Here is a 21,438-nt window from a genome sequence, read left to right on the forward strand (position 1 = left end):
TCATAAGAACATGGTCACCCTGCATTCGGGCACTCTCTGCTGTACTGTGACATCACCTTGACTAACTCTGCAACAACCCAATTCCAAATCAGCTCATATTATGTCCTCAGGGACAGCATGTCAACCTACCTTCGAGCAAAGACACAACCATCACAAAGCTCTATCCCAGCCCCAGGAATGCACACCCCTTCGAGGCCCACACCTGGGCTCGTAACCCTCAGAGTGTTGATTTGCTTCATATCTGGGAGCTTCATGTTTGCCAGCACTGGGTGGGACCTGGGTGAAACTCCTCCCTTCTGTAACCTGTGGACCTTGCCAGCACGCCACCTAATGAGCTGCAGGCCCTGTCATGGCAGCCTGAGTTCTGGGTGCCTTCTGGTTCTGCAGGCCTCACAGCCTTCACACTCCCCTGCAGTCCCCATTCAAAGGAACAAGGGAAAGGCCACCTCAACAGAAGGGGATACACATCACGTTTGCACTCACCTCAGGTTCAAAAAGCAGTCCTGCTCCTAGTGGGCAGCTGTGAAGGGGCCAAGCAGGTTCCCCAGAAAGAGAGGGGAACAGATAATGGCTGAGCACTAGCAGACTCAACTGCAGGGTCAAGAAGGTGACCCATCAGCATTGACCTCTGGCCCTGACCTCCAGTAGAGGGCTCTGGATTCCCTGGAAAGGACAGGGCCTTAAAATGGAAGGAACCTGGTCCCTGCAAAGCTGCCTCCTGGCCAGCCTGTCCCAGCTGGCTGGCTGACCCTGGTCCCCAAGGATCTGCCTCTTGCCCAGCCTCTCCCAACAGGCTGACTGCCCCAGTCCCCAAGGATCTGCCTCCTTCCCAGCCTCTCCCATCAGGCTGACTGCCCCAGTCCCCAAGGATCTGCCTCCTGCCCAGCCTCTCCCTGCCAAATGACTGCCCCAACCCCCAAGGAACTGCCTCCAGCCCAGCCTGTCCCTGCCCAGCTGGCTGACCCTGGTCTCCAAGGAGCTGCCACCTGCCTAGCCTCTACCTGCAAGCTGGCTGCCCCTGGTTGAAATGAGAAACTGCAATACAATTAATTTCCCTTGGCAATAGCCATCCAGACTTGAACATCATCCTGGGTTCCAGCCAGGGTTTTTTTCCTGAGATTTCCAGGCACCTGGCCTCCAGAAGCAACATTCTCTATAAAAAATGCTGCTCCTTGCTGAGAGCCATTAACCAAGTATGTATGTCAATTTCCTTGCCAGTGTACCCCATGTTGCTTAGAGGAAGGACTCCTGAAAATGGACTTGCCTTGGACATTCCCAGTGACATTGTTTGCATGCTTGAGTAAGGTGACCTTGCTCAAGGACTAGGGCCGATCAGGGTTTAGGGTGGATCAGGTTTTAGGGAGTATCCCACTCCTTGGGTTTAGGGAGGTTCCAGGTTTAAGGTGTACCCTGCTGGGAATAGGGCATATCCTGCTGCCTCAGGCATGCCGGCTCCCAGAGTATTTAGGGCAGAACGTGGATTTTTCCCCAGAACGTGTTTGTAGAGGGCCGGTGTGAGTTCGGGAATAAAGAATTGCTGTTTGAATCTACAAAGCTGTGAGTGGCTCGTGATTTTGTGCCCAGCCAGACTGCGGCAGCTCCTGACTGCAAAAAGTAAGGAAAAAAATTAAAAAGTAAAACCGTGAAATCATAAAAAGGCTCATCATCCCCACCTCAGGTCATTAAAATATCTAAAATTCCTGGTGTCTCACTTTAGCTACAACATCCTTTAATATCTGTAAGACTGTTGGTACTAATTCATAAGAATTCTCAGAGAAATGGGCCCCAGAGGCAAGAGAAGAAACTACTAGGGCTGGGGATGTGGCTCAAGTGGTAGCGCGCTCACCTGGCATGCATGCGGCCCGGGTTCGATCCTGAGCACCACAAAGATGTTGTGTCTGCTGATAACTAAAAAATGAATATTAAAGAATCTCTCTCCCCCTGTCTCTCTCTCACTCTCTCTTTAAAAAAAAAAAACAAAGAAACTACTAAACACCAGCACTAATCAAAATTCTTACAAAAGTCTTGTGAACCCTCAGTCAAGATATGTATCAAATCCATTTTATCACCTTCCCTATCAATTATCAAAATGTTTTCATATTTAAACAGTTTCTTATTGAAGAAAATCTTTTCTTTCTTCTTTATGAGTCATTTGCTTTATTGTGTATTAAGCCAACAAAAGAAAAATCAATCTGACATTGATTCTAATATGTGATTGAATGTGCATATGTGTGAGTTTAGAGAGAGTTTCTCTATCCCTGCAGCCAGAGTGTTTCCCTCCCACCGGCTGCAGGAAAGGTTGTCAAAACAACTTTATAACAGATCCTTCCTGTTGTAAGGGTCCAGCAGAGCGTCGGAGAAAGAGACCACAAAAGAGACTGGCTTCATGCAATTGGCAAAAGGGGATTTATTGGGGATCCATTCCAGCATGCTGGGGCCCCGTGCTCACTCAAGAAGGGAGAGCAGCCCAGAGCCCAGAGCAGAGGTCAAGCAAAGCTTAAGTAGACTTTCTGGAGAGGGCGGTGGGCTTTGCATACATCAGAACAAATCTTCATGAGGCGCGGGAAAATTGAACAACAACTCTGAGACATGATTAGCACATTCATTGGCGGGAACAGGTCGGGCAGGGGTGATTGGTCATTCCTAAGCGGGTACACATTCAAGCTGATTGGTTCGGGCCCTGTGACAAACTGCACAGGGCCCTAGGCTAAATGGCCAGTAGGGCGTTGTCTTAACTATCTCAGGAATTTCAGGCTCTGGGTGTAACAGAGGAACTTAATAATACCTAATCTTTTACATTTTAATTTAAGCTTTCCAGCTTAGAAACTTTACCCTTTCACTGTGGATAAAATTCCTAACTTAATTCTCATTTTAATCCAGAGTTTCTCCTACCACTTTCTTCAATGGAAATAACTAAAATAAATATATTGAAAGATTGAAATATTGGCCACAAAAAATGTTTTTAAATAAAAATTGGCCACACTGCTAATGGAGTTAATGTTGACATTTATAAGAATGGGTCCCAGCTAACCAAGAAAGCCACAACATCTGATTTTCTTAAACTCTCTGATCACTGACCCTCTCTATAAAGGGAGGTGGTAGTTTGGGTTTCTGTGCACAGCTGTGGAGGTACTGCATAAGTGGACTGCATACTGTGGTGTCCTGCCACCCTGAAATCCCACCTTCCAACTGAAGAGCTGCAATCCCTCTGGGACTGAACAGTTCTCAGAGGAAGTGTCTCAGCCTGTGAAATGCAAACTAACCACCAGAGCTGGGCCTGCTCCGTCTGATCACCTAACAGTGGTTTCATGCAGTCCCAGGACTAAGGCTCCTCCACTGTTTCATCCTGCCATCCCCTGGGCCTACAAGCCAAGACCTGGATGCTCTTTATCTTGCTGAGAGAGGAAGTCAGGCAGGCCTAAGGGATAGGCTGAGGGATGGGCTGGTAGTGGGCACATTTCTGAAGTCACCCATACCCCAGTCCATGGATGGTGACTAGCATCACCCAGCCAAAGGTGAGGTGTAGTAGCCAAAAGGCTGGTCCTCACCACAGTGACATGAACTCTCCTTGAGCACCCTTGAGCCTGGAGAAGACAGTGCAAGAATAGCACTTGGCTCTGCATCTGGCCTGTGGTGTGATGGGGTGTGTGAACTAGATTGGAAGACACTCTAAGGAGCCCACCATTATTGTTATTCTGTCATTATCTTGAAAACCTGTGTGTGAGCCCCTCTCTCTAATTCAGAGCCAAAAGTGGGGTGAAATTCCTTTTCCTGATAGGAAACCAGGTACAAAACTGCTCAGTATTATTATTATTATTTTTGTAGACACACTGATAAGAGACCCTATTATGCAAAAAGCTCTGAACACACAAAGGAGCTTTTTGTTTCCCACAGCTCCTGACCATCCTTGTGGGGTCAGGCTGAAAGCACCCTTGTGTGCAGATGGAGAAAATTGAATCATTTGACTCTGAGGCCTCAGGGACTCTGAAGGAAAAAGAACATCCATTCTTTCCTTCATCTCTCAAAGGAGGAGAAGGCAATATAGAGGCTATGAGTTTCCAGAGCTATTGGCAGAAACAGATTTGGAAAAAAAAATTGATTCTTCAGCTTTGATCTGCTATCTTCATTGCAGCAGAGGTGGTTATTAGATGAAGATGCCAGGCATGGCAACCAAGCGGTGACACTGTGCTCTTAACCAGTTTGGCTGGTTAAGCTTTCATGGATGAAAAACCTTTTAATATTGTCTGCTGAGAAGTTTTCCTCTCCCAGAGAAATACAGGTATAAAAATCATTGTACAGCCATTATCCAAAGGCTACTACAGATAGATAATGACCTTGGCTTTCTAAAGTAGGATGAAAGTGATAGATCATGACCCAAACAGTTAACAGTACAGTGTTGTTCAGTGACCAGCAGAAGTCCCCATGTCCACCTAGGTGCCAGGACCCACAGACATATACTGCCGCCTGCCAGCTCATGCAGGGTAGATTTTCCTTTGAGACAGAAATGTCTAAAAGAAACACAGCCAGGATATTGGACAGAAGGCAGCCAGGGTGCTGGAGGTGAGAGGGTTTCCTTGATTCCAGTGGAAAGCAGAGGTGTCATGCCTCCAAGTAAATGAGAACTAAATCCCCCAAGGAACACAAAATGCTGCTCAACCTAGGGACTCCCCAGAGCATGGGGAGCCTAGTAAAGAAAGAAAATGCCTTCCAGGTGGTCACCTGTCAATGTTGCCTCTTTCCTGGAGCTAAATACTAAAAGTAGGTACTGCTTTGTGTTCTCCCAGGATCTAAACTTGTGCTGGAAACCTGCCAGAAATAGCCCAGCCCTCTCTGCCAATGGACTCCTCACCATGAACACAGTGTAACTCCAGCTGCACTCACCTTCCTCCCACAGTCCCTTCTCAGCCTCCCCAGCCTGGGTCTGTCCCTCTCTTCTGTGCTCAGCATCATGTTCCCTTTCTGTCTCACTGATAGGTATCCAACTCAGAATCAAAAGTCTATTGAAAGTGTCCCTTAAAGATGGTGCAATTCTGGGCTGCGGATGTGGCTCAAGAGGTGGCGCGCTCGCCTGGCATGTGGGCGTCCCGGGTTCAATCCTCAGCACCACATACCAACAAAGATGTTGTGTCCGCCGAGAACTAAAAAATAAATATTAAAAATTCTCTCTCTCTCTCTCTCTCTCTCTCTCTCTCTCTCTCTCTCTCCTCTCTCACTCTCTCTTTAAAAAAAAAATGGTGCAATTATGTGACCAGGCCTGGGACCATCAGGATGATATGCTCCCCACCCTAGGAGCCACCCACTACATCTGGAGTACACACAACCAGCAAGGCCAGGGACCCATTCACTAGCAAATTGGAGCCTTTAATGGGTGCTTGTGGGTCCCCCATTGAAGAAGAACCTGATATCATGGCAGAGACACAGGACAGTCTTTTCTACCCCACACCTTTTCACAGGCAGGGACAGTGTGACAGCACAGGAAATGCCATGCCATTATGGAGGATGGCATGGGAGTGGCAGGAAAAAAAAGAGCATCACATATGCAGGGGCAGGGGCAGTGACTAAAAGGTGTTATTTGACTCTGATTTTGCTGAGCTTTGATGTAGGGCCTGTGATTTTCGAAGGTGCAGGGCACTAGTTTATGCATCTGAATTTTGGACAGCTCCTGTCCCCACACTAATGACAGCTTTTTACTTCAAGACTGAAAGCAACATTTCATACATGGTGTCATCTTCATGCAACCAGAAAAACACCACCATGGCATGGCTTTCCATCATGAGGCCTGCTCCAGGCAAGGTCATCAGATGCAAAGGTGGATGTTCCAGGAAATCGCCATCCATTTTTCATACAGAGGTGGCCCCGCAGTTGTCTGGCCATGACCACTGGAGGTAGAGATGAGAGGCACAGAGAAAGATGACTCCAGCCCTGCATCTGTGGAGGGCCTAGCTTCTTACACCCAGCACGGCTCACTCCTGCAGCCCAGGAGACAAGCCTGCTCCCTTTGATAAACAAGTTTAAGCTGACTTAGGGTTATTCTTTTACTTTAAACAAAGACCCCTACCTCATATAAATTTCCCATGGTCCTAAAACCAGATTCATTCAGTCAATGAAGCTGAGACCAGAGCTGAAATGGTCCTGATACTGTTACAGGCTGAAGCTTGGATGTTGCCTGTCCCCCAGGGTCCCTATGTTTAAGACTCAGCTCTCAGAATGTCCCTGGGGAGGTGCAATACAGAGGCATGTCCTCAGGAGGGCTCTGCAGGTGATGAAATCCCAGGCTTGTCCTTAATTAAAACAGAACAAATCCCATACAAAGAAAGTGCCCTGTATACAGAAAACACTTCTATAAAAAAAACCCCACTGGGCAAAATCATATGCCCAGCTCCTAGCTGCAGGTCAGTGCCTTCTTAAGTAAATGCTTTTTGACACTTATGAGTTGACTAGCTCTCTAAGTGTTCCTTTAAGCAGCTCTGGCAAGTACCCAAAGATTCATTAAGGGGCTACCCATGTGCAGAAGTGTCTTTTGGCTGTAATAACAAAGACATGGAACTTCTGAGAAGGCAGAAAAACTAGGGATAACAAGAACATACCTCAATATTGTAAAAGCAATCTATGCTAAGCCTCAGGCTAGCATCATTCTGAATGGAGAAAAATTGAAGGCATTCCCTCTAAAATCTGGAACAAGACAGGGATGCCCTCTCTCACCACTTCCGTTCAACATAGTTCTTGAAACACTGGCCAGAGCAATTAGACGAAAGAAATTAAAGGCATAAAAATAGGAAAAGAAGAACTTAAATTATCACTATTTGTGGACGACATGATTCTATACCTAGAAGACCCAAAAGGGTCTACAAAGAAACTACTAGAACCAATAAATGAATTCAGCAAAGTGGCAGGATATAAAATCAACACGCATAAATCAAAGGCATTTCTGTATATCAGCGACAAAACTTCTGAAATGGAAATGAGGAAAAACACTCCATTCACAATATCCTCAAAAAAAATAAAATACTTGGGAATCAACCTAACAAAAGAAGTGAAAGATTTATATAATGAAAACTACAGAACCCTAAAGAGAGAAGTAGAAGAAGATCTTAGAAGATGGAAAAATATACCATGTTCATGGATAGGCCGAACTAACATTATCAAAATGGCGATATTATCAAAAGTTCTCTATAGGTTTAATGCAATGCCAATCAAAATCCCAAGGGCATTTCTTGAAGAAATAGAGAAAGCAATCATGAAATTCATATAGAAAAATAAAAGACCCAGAATAGCCAAAGCAATTCTAAGCAAGAAGTGTGAATCAGGTGGTATAGTGATACCAGATTTCAAACTATATTACAGAGCAATAGTGACAAAAACAGCATGGTACTGGTACCAAAACAGGCGGGTGAACCAATGGTATAGAATAGAGGACACAGAGACTAATCCACAAAGTTACAACTATCTTATATTTGATAAAGGGGCTAAAAGCATGCAATGGAGGAAGGATAGCATCTTCAACAAATGGTGTTGGGAAAACTGGAAATCCATGTGCAACAAAATGAAACTGAATCCCTTTCTCTCGCCATGCACAAAAGTTAACTCAAAATGGATCAAGGAGCTTGATATCAAATCAGAGACTCTGCATCTGATAGAAAAAAAGTTGGCTCCAATCTACATATTGTGGGGTCGGACTCCAAATTCCTTAATAGGACACCCATAGCACCAGAGTTAATAACAAGAATCAACAAATGGGACTTACTTAAACTAAAAAGTTATTTCTAAAAAGAGAAACAATAAGAGAGGTAAATAGAGAGCCTACATCCTGGGAACAAATTTTTACTCCTCACACTTCAGATAGAGCCCTAATATCCAGAGTATACAAAGAACTCAAAAAATTAGACAATAAGATAACAACCCAATCAACAAATGGGCCAAGGACCTGAACAGACACTTCTCAGAGGAGGATATACAATCAATCAACAAGTACATGAAAAAATACTCACCATCTCTAGCAGTCAGAGAAATTCAAATCAAAACCACCCTAAGATACCATCTCACTCTAGTAAGATTGGCAGCCACTATTAAGTCAAACAACAACAAGTGCTGGCGAGGATGTGGAGAAAAGGGTACACTTGTACATTGCTGGTGGGACTGCAAATTGGTGCGGCCAATTTGGAAAGCAGTATGGAGATTTCTGGGAAAGCTGGGAATGGAACCACCATTTGACCTTTCTATTGCCCTTCTTGGACTATTCCCTGAAGACCTTAAAAGAGGATGCTACAAGGATACTGCTACATCCATGTTCATAGCAGCACAATTCACAATAGCTAGACTGTGGAACCAATGCAGATGCCCTTCAATAAATGAATGGATAAAAAAAATGTGGCATTTACACACCATGGAATATTACGCAGCACTTAAAATGACAAAATCATGGAATTTACAGGGAAATAGATGGCACTCGAACAGATTATGCTTAGTGAAGCTAGCCAATCCCTAAAAAAACAAATAACAAATGTCTTCTTTGATATAATGAGAACAACTATGAACAGAGCAGGGAGGAAGAGCAGGAAGAAAAGATTAACATTAAACAGAGACATGAGATGTGTGGGAAAGGGAGAAAAAAGGGAAATTGCATGGAAATGAAGGGAGACCCTCATTGCTATACAAAATTACATATAAGAGGTTGTGAGGGGAATGGGAAAATAAACAAAGAGAGAAATGAATTACAGTAGATGGGGTAGAGAGATAAGATGGGAGGGAAGGGGTGGGGGGATAGTAGGGGATAGAAAAGGTAGCAGAATACAACAATTACTAATAGGGCATTATATAAAATTGTGGATGTGTAACCGATGTGATTGTGCAGTCTGCATTTGGGGTAAAATTGGGAGTTCATAACCTACTATAATCTAATATATGAAACATGATATGTCAAGAGCTTTGTAATGTTGTGAACAACCAATAAAAAAAAAAAGAGAGTATGATGTGCATTATCTCATTTTAATGCTCACAAGAAGCATATAAATTAGTACATTGGGCATTTTTTTTTAATTTGGGGACTCCACAGAACCAATAATTGTGTGTGTGTGTGTGTGTGTGTGTGTGTGTGTGTGTGTGTGTGTTGCTGGGGACTGAACCCAGTACATGCTAAGCAATCACTCTACAAACTGAGTGATAATCCCCGCCCAGAACCCACAATTCTTATCTCACTGTTTTCCCTTGTGCATTATCCTTCCTGTATGATACTCCCTAGTAGAGACTGTTCCACCAACTCCTCACCTGCCCTAGTGAAGTTCAAGATGTATAAGTGGTGAGGCCAAACCTGCTCCCTGCTGGAATCTGGATATTGGGCAGAAGGAAAAGAGACTGAAAGTGGCATTTAAACCAGACTCCTCTGGCCAGGAGACCCTTTGGGTAGTCCTTCTTCTACACTGCCTTAAAACCTATAAGTCCCTGCTACCCTAAACAAACAAACAAACAAACAAACAAACTGTTCCTGCTTAAGCTAGAGTCTGCATTTCTGATACTTATGGCTTAATAAAATTGTCACTGAAATGATGGCAAAAACAAATTGAGGGAAAAGATCATAGAATTAGAAAATGGTAGAATTAGGATTAGAACCCATGAAGCCTGATTCAGAGTTGTTGACAAACAAGGTAATATGTCCCCACTAACATGACTCCATTGAGTTAATTCCAGAAGGTTCTCTGCCATCTCACTTGGAACAGGGCTTCATTAATGTGCCAACATCAGCCTCCAAAGTGTCCATGTTTCGGTTTGTTTATTTGAAGGGTTCAAAGGACCTCCTAGAGTAGAAATAGGAGGGTTACTGACAAGTAATGGCTTGGTAGAGGTGTGAATGTAGAATCTGTTCCAGGACAACTACAACTATCAGCTCAAGCTGGAGACGTAGCAGAAGGGCTGGCCGATGGCGGTTAGAGGTTTTCCCTGCTTAGTACCCCCAAATGAGCCAACCTGAGTTGGATTTCAGTTTGAATAGTGTTCCCCTTTTCCCAGCTGGAAGCTTATCTGATTGTGGGAAGTAAAAAAACACACTCGCCTCTCTCGCATGCCTCTGAAATCTTTGGGCTAGAAGCCTCTTTCAGGGAGTCTTCAAGTGAATGTGTTGATGCTTCAAAGTGAATGACTCAATCCTGGGGGAAGAACAAGTCCCCTTGGGAACAAGTGAGACAGCACAGCAGTAGGTAGGGACACTACCCAGTTGGAGTCCTAACTGTGCCTAATGACCTTTCCCCAAATAAGCGTACTGATAAGCGTACTGATAAGCGTACTCACAGGAGAATAAAATGTATAGAAAGACATTCTTGGGGTCCAGTGAAGAATCGAGAGCATTTCTTTGACTATGTTGGTTATGGATTTCTCACACATACAATAACAAGTTTCTAGCTTCCCCAGCACATATGTTTGAGCAATGTGTTGTTGTATCTCTGACAGTTGGTGACATTTCCTTTGCAGTCAGCAAGTCTTGTACAGAGGCTGTGTGTCCAATGAAGAAATTAACATCCTGAGTCCCTCAATTTGTTATCAGTCATCAGTGTGCCTCTGTTCAAAAAATTGTCCCATACCTACTATGTGTTCAGCCCCCGCAGACACAGAGATGAATCCCAAGTAGTCACCTGTGCCACAAGGAAACTTCACGTGGGCCTAAATAGTCATATTACCCTGTGACTTTATTAATTAGAACAATTGCAATTGACATTTATTAGAGGACTGACTTTGTGCCAGGAACTATTCTAAATATTTTGCATGAAATAGCTCCTCTAATCCACTTTAAAGGAAAGGAACATTGAAAGTTTCATATCCCAAAATCATACTAGGACCATTAAAACAGGGCAAAGTGCTTCTAAGTTTCAGGAGAAGGGTCTTGGTCCCAGAGGGGCGCCAAGAAGGTTTAGCAGCAGAGACAGTGTGTGAGCTCATCTAGCTGCCGTGCAATCTGTGAAGTCTGTCTGAAGGAAAGGTGAGCACGTGTCTTTTTTAAGTCTCACCTTCAGGAAGCATCATTAATCTGCGTCCTTCATCCCAATGTAGTTTATGAATCTGCAGGTCCTGATCAGACTTAACATGAAGACCTTGGGCTTATATTGATCTCTTTTCAAAGCTAAAAAAAAAGAAAAGAAAAAATAAAAAAAGTTCTTTCTATTGGTCTATTGTGTTGGAGAGCTGAGATTTCAGTAAATCGATTATACACAGGGAAAAAAAAAAAAACTACTACCGAGTTAGGAGATCAATTGAAGAAACTGATATCTTGATAAGTTACCTATTGGCTGAAAAGGCCATTATATAGTCAAAACTTTTCACATGGGTGGGACCTTAGACATAACATAATCTATCACTTTTGATTTAAAAATGAAAGAATGATCTGGGCACAGTGGTGCACGCCTGACATCCCAGCTGCTTGGGAGGCTGAGGAAGGAGCATTGCAAGTTCAAAGCCAGCCTCAGCAACTTAGTGAGGCCCTAAGCAACTCAGTAAGACACTGTCTAATAAAATACAAAATAGGGCTAGGGGTGTGGCTCTGTGGTCGAGTGTCCCTGAGTTCAATTCCTGGTACCCCCTCTCCCAAAATGAGTGTATAAAGATACGTAGTGATAAAAAAGGCCTGTCCAAGACTTATCCAAGGACACAGCTGTCTTTGTATAGGAGTCAAGATGGCAACCTCATCTTCTGATTCCTAATCCAATGTTCTTCTTACTTAAGAGAATCATTCTATTGAGCTGAAATTGATTACACTAAATCACATGTGTCTAAAGTATACAATTTAATACATTTTAACATACATATTCAACTGTGAGATCATCATCATAATAAATATAAATGATTTCATTGCCCCCCAAAAATGTCCCTTATGTTTTTTAATCCCTCCATGCTTAGGCAAGCACAGATCTACTTTCTATTCACCTAAATTTATATTTTTGACAATTTTATGTAAATAGAATAACACAGTATATATTCTTTGGAGCTGACTTATTTCACTGACATCATTATTTTGATATCTATTCGTGTTGTGTGTTCCATAGTTCATTCCTTTTTCTTTTTCTCTTTTTTTTTGTTTAGGTATTTAGTTTTTAATTTATTAGGTACGTAGTACTTTCTTGTTGAGTAGTAGTCCACTTGTTGAGTGTATAAAGATGTGTAGTGATATTTGATCACAGTAGCTACTATTTAATTACCACTGACCACATGTCAGGAATTGTACTAAGAATTATCATTACAGTTGGATCTAGATGACCCCCACTAGCTCATGTGTTGTAGGTTTGTTCAAAGGTGGGGCTTATAGGAAATGATTGGATCATAAGGTCTCTGACATCATCAGTGGATTAATCCATTGAGGGATTCATAATTTAAATAGACTATTGGGAGGTGGTAGAAACTGTAGGAGGTGGGACCTAGCTGACAGAGTAGGTCTTTGGGGGCATATGCTTAGGATTTTGGACATCTTGGGTCTTTTTCTCTCTGTGCTTCTCAGATGCCATGAGGTAAGCAGGTTTCCTCCACCCCACTCTCTCCGACATGATGCTCCACCTTCCCACAGGCCCAGAATCAATGGAGCCAGCAGAAACCTCTGAAACCATGAACAAAAACAAATCTCTCCTCCTTTCAAGTCACCTATGTTGGGTATTTTGTCACTGTGACGAATAGCTGACTAACACTATTTCACATCCGTGATCCCATTTTAGGTCTCATGTAACAACCATTGGAAGTCAGTATTACTAGTTCTGCTTAACACATGAAAAAAAAAGTGAGTCATAGAGATGATAAGTAACTTGTTCATGATCCCCAAACTAACTAGCAGAGACCTACTTGAATCTAATTCTGTCTGATTTCAAAACCCAAACTAGCCAGGCTTGGTAGCACTCACCTGTAATTCCAGGGGCTTGGGAGGCTTAGACAGGAAGGTTGTGAATTCAAAGTCAACTTCAGCAAAAGCAAGAGGCTAAGCAACACAGTGAGATCCTGTCTCTAAATAAAATAAAAAATAGTGCTGGGGATGTGGCTTGAGTTTCCCAGTGGTTGAGTGCCCTGAGTTCAATCCCCAGTCTCCTCCTCATCCCCCCCAAAATATTGTTCACCATTAAACTCTACTACCTTTTGAATAACTGAATATGAATGTGAATGTAAGTGAATATGAAACCCCCTTCAACTGTCAATGAGTCTATCCCATAATATCATGAATTGATTGCAGATATCGCAGCAATTGACATTGAAATAATTCAAGAAATTCCTGCAGTTTTTAAATGTTTCAAAAGGAATAGGTCCTCCATGCTCCTGAGCAAATTCTGGAAGGAAGAGGGAATCCATATTTAGAACTTTGGCTACTAACTCTACTAACTTTTCCCTTTCCTTTTCCTTTTTTGCTAACCCATGCAAGTTAATGTTTCAGCAGTTAATACCCTTACTCAGAGATATATAAATGTTTTTATAATTTTTTTCAGAGATAGATGAATATATATATATCTACTATGGTTTGGATAAAAGTCTCACAAAGGCCCATGTCTAAAGACTTGGTCTCTAGCCCACGGATGCTATAGGAAGGTGGTGGAATCTTTAACAGATGACACCTAGTTGGAAATCTCCTGGTCATTTGAGGGCATGCCCTTGAAGGACATATTAGGACCTGATTCCTCATCTTTCTGCCTTTGCTTCTCAGCTGCCATGAGAGTAACAGTTGCTCTGCCACATGCTCCTCACAATGATGCACACCTAGCCACAGTCTCAAAAGCAATAGAGCGACATAACTGGAATCTCCAAAACTGTAAGTCAAAATAAAACTTTTCTATTTTTAAGTTGATTTTCTCAGGGATTTTGGTATAGTAATGGAAACCTGACTAACACAATATTCTTCCCCACCATGTCCAGTGTTTTCTCGCCTTTGCCATGTACAAGTCTCACCTTTGGAACTTATTAAAAACAGAACACCAGGGCCTTGCACACTGATAGTCTGGTTCAGTAACATTGGTTCTGAGCCTAGCATCTGAATTTTCAACAAACACTATAGCTATAATACACACTTTTTTACCTACAAGCTGCTTATCACTCATTCTGTGACCTAAAATCAACACAATTTTATTTGTAAGAATTGTCCCTCGGGGCTTGGTCCTGGTAGGAGGGAAATTCCAGGAACTGACTTCCATAGAGGCCAACCCCCTCTCCCCACCATTCATTAATCTAGATAAGAAATTGGCATGGGACCTAAACTGAGCCAATTTTATGTTTTCTCCCAAGACATTTTGATGCAGCTCAAAACATGGCATTCTTTTTCAACCACGCCTACTTTTTGACCACAGGATTTCCTTGGTACCTACCTGGTTCCCTCAGGATCCAATCAATTCTGCAAACTTTCATTCGACTTGCCAAAATATTTTTCAACAAATATCTTTCTTTCCTCAAGTTAACTGGTCGGTTTTTGAGGCTTGCAACCAAATAGTTGCAAGAGGATACCTCAAGCAAATCTGAGGCAACAGAGCCAAAAGCCAGCCCTGGGGAAACACCAACATTAATTTTTAGTGCTTCCCCACTTGACATCATTTTGGAAAAGGGCTTATTACCTCTGCTAGCTATATCCAGCTATCATTGATACAGAAGAAAAATTCAAATGTTTTGCAAATCATAAGGGAATCCTATTATAATGTTTTATTCTTGCTTATCACACATGATGCATGTAATCTCAACATGGAATAAGGATCTCTTTTGGACCAGTACATTGGAGCTCCAGAATGCATTTCTTGGGCTGCCAAACCCAGAATCATCCTCACCAGCTTTTTCTTTATGTGTGCACCTCAGGGGCCTCTGTTACAGCAGAAGGAGAATTGGGAGAACCAAGTAGACATCTGACAAGCCACTAATTAGCTTCCCTGGTAGTGTGCTGATGTGGGACGTGACCTCAGGGAACTGATTACAATGTGAAGATCCATAGGAAAGCATGGAAAAACCAAAAGAGCACCATTATTAGCAACTCCTGATGAAATGATGACATTCCAATGATAACAACAGATGCTAATTGTCCCTTCAAAGGAAGTTTCTATGGTAATAAGCCCTTGGTCACAGATTCATGGCTAAAGAGTTAGTCATTGTAGAACAAATTATAGCAGAAAATAATAAGGGTTGTGACCTTCTTTTCCCAACTAAGGCAATCTTTGTGTACTTTGGTGTTATGTAGCATTGTTAGCAAACTAGTTCTGGATGTAGCCTTTATGTTGATCTTCAGAAGCATGGACATCTGGTGGGGTGTGGACGTCTGAGGCTTTTGACTATCCAGAATTATTATTACCTCCCTTACATTATTATTTCTCTTTCTAAGGATGATATCCCGATGTGTCTCTGAGAGCCCTCCATTCCCTGTGGTAGTCGATGTCATTTCAGTTGAATTGACACCATCTCCTTAGTTCAAGGTGGGCACAGAACACATTCCATTTTCCTGTGCACACTGACCGAGCCAAAGTGGGCATATGAGGTAACCAGACCCGTGAGACTCAGAGCTGGACTTTTTCCTAGAGCTATTGAGAAAAACCTGCTTCTGCTGAGTTGCTTAACTTACTTTTTCTAGGCCAGTTTTGCTGCCATTAAGGGAGAGTCCATCTAAGAATCAAGCCAACTCAGGAGAAAGCAAAACCAGGAGACTGAAGAAGACAGCTTCCTGATCCCATTGTGGGAGCCCTTGATTCCGGCCATGACGGACACAGCACTACCCACTGGCCTTTTCAATCACAGCAGCCAATAAAGTCCCTTCTGGTTTTACCTAAGTTGTTTCTGAATTGGGTTTCTGTCACTTCCAACCACCAACATCTTGATGAATTCACACAGGAGGCAGGAGATTAACCTCCACAAAGGTGATTTGATCAGTTCGTTAATCCATTCATCCAGAACTTTCTGATCCACTCTTTCTGGCCTAGGAGGGAAAGTGATATAGTCATAAGAAAAGAACACAAAGCTCTTATAATTGAATCCTCCTGTTATAAACACTTTCCCACACATTTCCTAAGCTATGCAGCAAAAGTCTTGTTTCCCTGCCTTCCTTCTGTACAATGTTTCCAAATTCAGAACATATGATGAAACACTCCAAATGAACTTGTCTTCTGCTGTTTCTCTTTCTTCAGGAAACCATTTCAATTTCCAATGGAGTGGCGGGGCCTTTCCTGTCACCTCGATGTCTTTCTTCCAGTTGTGATTTCTTAAAGAAACCCTCCGAGGTCAAGGTCATGAACTCTCACACTGCCACTCAATATCTTGAGCCTGCTCTCCATCAGAATGAATTTAAGACTGGTCAGGTTTGCCTGCTCCACCCTGTGCACACACTCTTCTCCTTCTTGAATTCACACCCAGTGAGGGACTCCAGTCCATTAATATTTAATCACCTTTTGGATGTGATGGGACAGAACTATTGAGTATCCCAACGCACCTCACTAGCATGAAGTTATAAAGTCAATTTGCAGCTTATTACCATTCTTGACTCGTCACAAGCAATTTATTGCCAAACCCTGTGACTTATATCCACAAGGAGCTTAAAAAAATGAAACTCAGATTGGCTAAAAGACATCTCAGGGTTTTCAACATCACCAGGTCAGGGTGTGGATAACCCCATGATCAAGCGCATTCGCTACAGGACAAAAAATAAGGTCTAAAATCTTGTGAAGACTAGCCAGGAACAAAGGAGAAGATTAAGAAAATGTGAATAACAAAAATCAAATCAAATCCCTGGATGGGTAGATTCAAAGGAAGAGACAAGTGGAAAATCATTCTGGAGTTTCTTGCTGAGGAAATTTAGAAAGCAGAAAGTAGTAAGAGATGAAAGTCGGCAAGTGAAAAAGTATTACTTTTTTTTTGTGCAAAATAATACTGTTTGATTGTAGCAATGGAAATCACCTGAAACCACACTGTCCAAGTATAAATACAATTTAAAGTTTAATGGGTTTCTTTCATACCTAAATACATGCTCTGATTTAGAAAATTGGCATGACATTATTCGTACTATTTATTACAACCTGTTTGCTTAGGCATAATATTTTATGATTATTTTGACACATGGCTAAGTATTCTAAACACGATTTTTTAAAATTTCATTTTTCACCTAATTACTTAATAGTTTAGACATATCAATAGGGATAAAGAATGAGATAATAGGACTGGGGATGCAGCTCAGTGGTAGTGTGCTTGTCTAGTGTGCATGAAGCCCCCGGGGGGAGGGAGGAAAGCATGAGATAACAAACACCCAGCTCAAGAAAGAAGTCATTACCAACACGGCTGGAGCTTTCCATGTGTTCTTCGGGATACATTCTCCTCTTCTCCAGGGGTAACCACTTTACGCATGAAGAGTGATATTGTCCTGGTTGCAAAATGCTCCATCAGAGAAATGTACCGTGAGCTATTTAACCAATTCTTTATAGTCAGGCATTAGGATGGTTTCGAGTTTTCCATTGTGATAGCCAACACTGCAATAAACATCATCGTATATATGTTGTTGCACACACATCTGTGATTTTTTTTTATCCTGAAGACAAATTCCTAGAAATAAAAATGCTCTGGCCCAATGGTTAGCACATTTTGCTGGAGGGCAACATTGCCAAGTTGCTTTCCAGGGAAGTTCTAACCAAGTGTACCCATCCCACCCTCAGCCGGGTTTGGAGGGAATTCAACCAAAAGCAGCTGCATGAGGAAGCCTGGGGAAGTGTCATAAAGTGTGCTTCTAATCCACCTTGTCAACAGGCAGGCCGGATCTGCTTCTAGCCCTGGGCTTTCTGCCAGGTACTGAGAATACAAAGGCCAGTAAGCCACCCCCTCCTACTCCCACCCCTCAAATCTAACTGGAGATGGTGCTGCTGTGGGAGCAGAACTGTGTGCAGTAGAGACACAGCCTGGCAGAGCGCTTTGGAGCACTGCTTCTGGAGCAGGCCTTGACCTTGGCAAACTGTTTCATTTCTCTTGTGCCCCAGTTTCTTTATCTGTAAAAATAGGTGGCATGAAACTTGCCCAACTTCACCCATAAATCTGAGGTTCCAAAGGTGCCATGCACAGAGCCAATCACTTGGAACATAATGTTCTTAACTCCCGCTTTTGCATGAAGTCTTAGAAAAGCAGGAAAGGGAGGTCAGATCAAAGTGTTGAGATGAGTCAGGGAATCTGCCCAAGCTCATCTCATGGAAGGGAAGAGTAGAAAAGTGGTTGTCAAGGGCTGGAGGAGGGCCGAGGGCAGGGAGGGATGGGAAGTGACTGAATGAATGATCGAGACAGAGCTATGGTTCGACAGCAAGAATAAGTCATTGAGTTCTATTGCACAGCAGGGTGACTACGGTTAATGATATCATATCAAATATTTCTAAATAGTGAGGAGTCTGAATGTTCTCACCACAAATAAATGATAAATGTATGAGGTGATGGATGGGCCAAATACCCTGATTTGATTAGTACACAATGCGTACATGCATCAAAACATCAGGATGGGGGTTGGGGATGTAGCTTAGTGGTAGAGCACTTGCCTACCATGCATGAGGCCCTGGGTTCAATCCCCAGCCCTCCAAAAAAAAAAAAATTAACAATGTACTCAATAAATATGTTCAATTATTATGCATCCATTAAAAATAAAATTAAAAAATAGAAACAAGGAAGGAAGACAGGGAGGAGAGCAACGAGATTTGGGCTCATGGCACAGAAATACAATTACCATCCTAAGTAAGAAGGCCCAGTAAATGATCCATGCCAGGTTTCCTGTGTCCCTGCTGGTGTGTCACCCCCAAAACAGATTAACAAAATGCTTCCTGACTGTGATTCACTCCACTAGCCCAAGGCAACATCTGAGCTGTACAGAAGGCCAGTTACTAAGAGGGCCCTGGCTACTACACAAAAGGGTGTGTTTTCCGTGGCCAGAATGGAAAATGCTTTCTCTCCTCATACACTTCCTTTAGTTTATGTTTATTAGCACATACAAGAAAGCAAACTGCGGGGCAGACAGAGGTAGAGGGATAGGAAGTTTGAACATAGCCTCAGCAACTTAGCAAGACCCTATCTCAAAATAAACTATAAAAAGGGCTGGGGATGTGACTTTGTGGTAGAGCATCCCAGGATTTACTCCCCAATACCAAAAAAAAAAAAAAAGAAAGAAAGAAAGAAAAGAAAAGAAAAAGCACACTGCAGAATAGTAGATTGCAAAAGATACCATAGACACAGATACAGCATGCAGTAGTTCATTAAGAAGTATTATTGAGGAGGCAGGCATGGTGGCATACGCCTATAATCTCAGTGGCTCAGAAGGCTGAGGCAAGAGGATCTCATGTTCCAAGCCAGCTTCAGCAAAAGCAAGCCCCTAAGCAACTCAGTGAGACCCTGTCTCTAAATAAAATACAAAATGGGGCTGAGGATGTGGCTCAGTGGTCAAGTGCCCCTGAGTTCAGTCCCTGGTACCCATCCTCCCCCCCAAAAAAGAAGTATTACTAAGGATTTACTATGTGTCAGGTCCTATGCTAAGTGCAGGGGACAAGACACAAATATGGTCCCTTGCCCTCAGCAAGTTTCCAATCAAGTAGCAGAGGCTGACATTGGGTGTATTTCCTTAGCATTTAACTTTTTTTCCCCCAAGGAGTAGATATTTCTTGTCTAATAAAAATACGTAATTTTTGTTTTTAGAAGAGTGAATGAACCAGGCATGATGGTGCACACCTAAAATCCCAGTGGCTTGGGAGGCTGAAGCAGGAGGATCGAAAATTCAAAGGCATCTTCATCAATCTAGTGAGGCCCTCAGCAACTTAGCAAGACTCTGTCTCAGAAACAACAGCATCAAAAACGGGCTGTGGATGTGGCTCTGTGGGTAAGCACCGCTGGGTTCAATTCCTACCCACCACCCCTGCCCCCCAAAAAAATACACAATCGTGAGATCCACAATGGCCATAAAGGCAGAGGCAGACAGACTAACAGAAACAGAAAAATAACCAAATAAACAAGCTCAAAGAAAGCTGAGAAAGAGCCAGGATGAAAAGGGGAATTAAAGACACTTCGATACCAGAATGAAACTGTTCTGCTTAATAATCTCATTTAATGATCTGTTGGAGACAGAGGTCAGCAAACTTTTTCTGTCCGGGACCCAACAGTAAATATTGTAGGCTTGGCAGATCTTCAGGTCCCCGCCACAACTACTCAGCTCTGCCATGGCAACACGGAGATAAAAAGGCAGGCTGTGTTACTACAGAACTTCATTGAATGATGGGGGAATTGGAATTTCACAACACATTTTCACCTGTTATGAGATATTATTCTTCTTTTAATTTTTTTTTCTTGATCATTTAAAACAATAAAAATTATTCCCAATTCTGGGAGCACATTTGGCCCAGGGGTCAAAGATTGCCAACCTTGACCGAAAAAGCTAAAGCTACATGTAAGTCTATTCATGAATATTTCCTTTTTTTTTTTTTCTTTTTCCCCTAGTCCCCAGGATTGAACCCAGGGGCACTCTATCATGGAGCTACATCCCCAGTTCTTTTTATCTTTTATTTTGAGACAGAGGCTGGTTAAATTGTAGAGGCCGGTGTTGAATTTGCAATCCTCCTGCCTCAGCCTCCTGAGTGGTTAGGATTACAAACATGAGAACTTGGCCCAGTATGCTTTTTTTAAAAATATTTTTTTAAAGGAGAGAGGGGGGAGGGAGAGAGAGAAAGAGAAAGAGAGAGAGAATATGAATCTATGAATCTTTTTTTTTTTTTTTGTAGATGATAGAACACAATACTTTTATTTTTATGTGGTGCTGAGAATGGAACCCGGGTCCCCACCCGTGCTAAGCCAGTGCTCTACCACAGAGCCACAATCCCAGCCCCAAATATGCTTTTAACTAATCCCCGACTGGTGATGTTAAACTGGTTTCTAGATTCTCCCTATAACACACAGTGCTGCGATGAATGTCCTTGTATGTGCAACTTTGCATCCTTGAATACATAAATGAGTGTCTTCTATCTTCCGGTCTCAATCCTCTCCCATGTACCCAGCACCAGCCTACTGGAAAACATTAGATGGGAGGGCTTCCTGAGACAGTCCTGATGCAGTCCACATGCCGAGGCTCATAATGGCTCTTTTATTCACCACCCTAATAATTCTCTTTTTAAAGGGCTGTCAAATTGCCTGACATGAGTTATTCCTTATGAACCCTGCTGCTTGTTTTCAGTGATTCATCGTCCTCAATATTTACCAAAAGGTTCTCAAGATGGCCTTTGCAGTTTCCCCAGGAGGCTGCTAGACTCACTGGAGAGCCATTTGCCAGGTCACCCTGCCTCAAAAAAAGACCCCTCCTCCCTGCATATTCAACAGGCTACCCGCCCCATTTTTGCTTTAGACACTGAATTTGATGTAAGATTTCTTCCCCCTGATGCTGGAACTCAGGCACTTGGATAGAGTTTGGGTACATTTGTAGATTTTTTTTTTCTATGTATGCATGGCTATCTCCAACCTATTTCG

General features: G+C 42.7%; 1 non-coding gene across 1 annotated transcript; it reads left to right on the forward strand.

The window, feature by feature from the left end:
• The first annotated feature begins 18,447 nt into the window (after window positions 1–18,447).
• Window positions 18,448–18,522, forward strand: Trnag-acc (transfer RNA glycine (anticodon ACC)). The gene has a single exon. It is a non-coding gene; the product is annotated as a tRNA-Gly (tRNA).
• The last annotated feature ends 2,916 nt before the right edge of the window (window positions 18,523–21,438 follow it).

The sequence above is a fragment of the Ictidomys tridecemlineatus genome, chromosome 13 (genome assembly GCF_052094955.1).
Source record: "Ictidomys tridecemlineatus isolate mIctTri1 chromosome 13, mIctTri1.hap1, whole genome shotgun sequence".
Taxonomy (NCBI): domain Eukaryota; kingdom Metazoa; phylum Chordata; class Mammalia; order Rodentia; family Sciuridae; genus Ictidomys; species Ictidomys tridecemlineatus.